Here is a 3,004-nt window from a genome sequence, read left to right as displayed (position 1 = left end):
GGTTTCCGAGGGTGTAAATCTTTACGGGAGTAGAAAGCCTCATCTTTCTCCCGCGAAGCGGCTGGTAGTTTCGAACCACTGACCTTAAGATTCGCAGCCCGATTCATAACCACTACGCTACCAGAGCTCCTTGAAGAATACATAGTCTCTGAAAATTATGAAAACATCCCTGCTACCAATACATTTGTAAATACAAAACTGACTACCATATTTGTTACTTCTGTTTAGCGAGAGAAGTTCATTTTTCAAAACATATAAAATTCAGTCTTTAGGTGTGAATGGTATGAATGACAGATCTTTTTTTTTTTTTTTTTAATTTCTTCGTCGTTTGGGATCCTTAAACATGCAAAGCCTCAGAATGGAGGGTCCACGAAGGAACCAGGGTTGTCTTATGGCATATCCATTTAAGCCAGAGCTGGAAATGCCTCTGGGTCATCTACATCAGGAGCAGAAGCACTTGACTTGTCAGTCCTGCTGCCACGATTGGGACACCCACCACGCCCATGTCAACCTCTTCCTCCCCTGCCACCACGTCCTGGGCGGCTACGGTCTCCAAAATTAATCTGCAGCAGAGACTTTATATCATTTGCTGGCTTCCGGAAATGATGGTCCATAGCGAATCTTCAGCATGAGCCTCTTCACTCTTTGACTTATGAAGAACAAATCCCTTCTTCCGCTGTCCATCAGCACCTTCATTTGGTTTTCGGATATTAAATTCTACTTTTGCCCGGTCTTTATTTTGAATAGCCTTCCATTCATCCAATATCATCTCTTTTGGACACTCTTCCTTTACCTCTTCAACTTCATTCTCCTTATTTTCAGTGTCGGCCACTGGATGTTCTTTACCTTCAGTTGTTTCCTCAGTCACATTTGATTGATCCAAGTCAGTTAATTCATCTTTGACAGTTCCCCAGTTGTGAAATCCGCTACCTCCACGTTTGTCTTCGTGTTTCAGGCCAGATCTATCACTCCCACTATGCCTATCAAATTCACGTTTGCCAAGAGAATCAAATCCATCTCCTCGTCCCATTCCACGTCCACGGCCTCCTCGACCTCTTCCAAGACCACCACGACCTCGAATAGGCCCGTCAATAATTGGTCTATCAACTGAAAACTCTCCACCTTCACCCTTTTCTTCAAGTGGTTTTTCAAATCGCCTTTCCCGAGGTGATCGCCTTTCTGGTCATCTATCAATTATTTTCCCTTCTCCCTAAAGTTGTTGATCAGGTCTTCTTCCAACATGTTTTAGTCCTTCTTTCTTAAGCGCCACGGGAAGCTTTGTCTCCTCTTTCTTGTCAGCCACGCTAGCATTGGGGGCAGTGGGTTCTTACAGTCTTTCCGGGACTCTTTACGCAGCTGTTTGCCTGCCGCTTAGGAGTTGGTCTGGGCTGCGGCCTGAGCTGCGCTCTTGGTCCCCCGGGCCCCCAACGCTGCCCCCACCGGCTTCTTTTTTCTTGTTCTCTGCCTCCTTTAACACCTCAAAGGGATCCGACTCATAGTCAAACAACTAGTCGAATCGGTTGGTGACCACGCAGCCGAAGCCTTCCTATAAGTGCCCAGGCATGATGGTGGCTCTGCGGCCGGTTCCTCCACCGATTGCAGCGGGCCTCGCCGAGCCAAAAGCGCCTGCTTCAGCTCTTCATGATCAATATATCTTGATTGCATATTTAATCGATTTGACATTGAAGAAGTTGGTAGAATTCTTCTATTTTACCATCTCTGACTTTAGTGGCTGGTGAGTAAATTTTAATAATATCGGTGTTAACTGCTCTTCCCTGTAGGCGCATAGATATTATCCTATAACAGACAGCATTGTACCTCACGACTGATCTGGATATATTCTGTTTGACAGTGAATGCAACACACCATTTCTCTTCAATTTTTCTTTCCAGGCTTAGTAAACCATGTGGTTGTCCGATTCAAAATGACCAATACCAGTCCATTTCAGCTCACTAATGCCTAAGATGGTGATGTTTATGCGTTCCATTTCATTTTAGACAATTACCAATTTTCTTAGATTCATACTTTGTACATTCTATGTTCCTATTATTAATAAATTTTACAGCTGTTTCTCGTCATTTTGAGTTGTGGTGTATAAGCAAAAGAATGTCCTGAAGGGTTTACTCCATTCACATTTATCACGATCAACTCTACTTTCAGGCAGCAGCTCTTCCCAAGTCTCATTTTGAGTGCCTTCTAAACTGAGGGGCTCATTTTCTGGTACTATGTCTGACAGTGTTTCTCTGTTATTTATAATATTTTCAGTTGCAAAATATTTAGATATAAATATTTAGATAATTTGTCTCTCCTTCGTCCTAGTCTATCTTCCTCTGGAAGCTCATCTGAAACCTGTCCAGTGTGGGTGACCCTGCTGGTATTTAAAATACTGGTGGCATAGCTTCCAGAATCACGACAACTCACAAGTCACAGACGAGTGGTGGAAGCCCTGAATAGCTATCTGTTAATGGTGTTCCAAGTTGTCTATTTTGTCAACACGTTTTAAAGGACTTGTTCACAACAGTAAACATTTAAAATGTATGTTGACATTTTGAAGGCTTCAGTTTCATAATGATTCATATTCACTATCTCGTATGGGTCTTCTGTAAGACACCACTGCATCTATTCAATTTGCTCACAGGGAAAGATATAATAGAATCATTTGGAATGAATGACCCTACATTATGCAAATATGTTTGAGAAGATACTATATATTAAAGACTACTTTTTTTTTCTTGATCTACTGAAGGTTAATTGATCTGACTGAATTTTCTGCTTGTCCTCTATTCAAAGAAGCAATTCCATGACAAAAAAAAAGATGGCCAATATATGATAATTGTGAGTATATGGTAGTCTTGAAAGTGAAACTGCTTTTCTTCTTTTACTTATCTATTATGTTTCATTAGCAAATGTGAAAAAGGGCTTCACTGTGAGCAACAGAAGACAAAGACAAAAAGCTCCCCTTTCATGTTTGCTCCAAGTAGTATTTATCATTTTCCCTTTTTGT

The 3,004-nt window shown here is 41.5% G+C and overlaps 1 pseudogene; it reads right to left on the bottom strand.

Annotated features, from left to right (window-relative positions):
* Nucleotides 1-404: 404 nt before the first annotated feature.
* On the bottom strand, nt 405-1,564 carry LOC102830701 (annotated as a pseudogene).
* Nucleotides 1,565-3,004: the final 1,440 nt, after the last annotated feature.

This window comes from Chrysochloris asiatica, unplaced genomic scaffold (genome assembly GCF_000296735.1).
Source record: "Chrysochloris asiatica unplaced genomic scaffold, ChrAsi1.0 scaffold00399, whole genome shotgun sequence".
In the NCBI taxonomy this organism is placed as follows: domain Eukaryota; kingdom Metazoa; phylum Chordata; class Mammalia; order Afrosoricida; family Chrysochloridae; genus Chrysochloris; species Chrysochloris asiatica.
The sequence above is the reverse complement of the archived record's forward strand: the minus strand, read 5'-3'. Positions and strand labels throughout refer to the sequence as shown.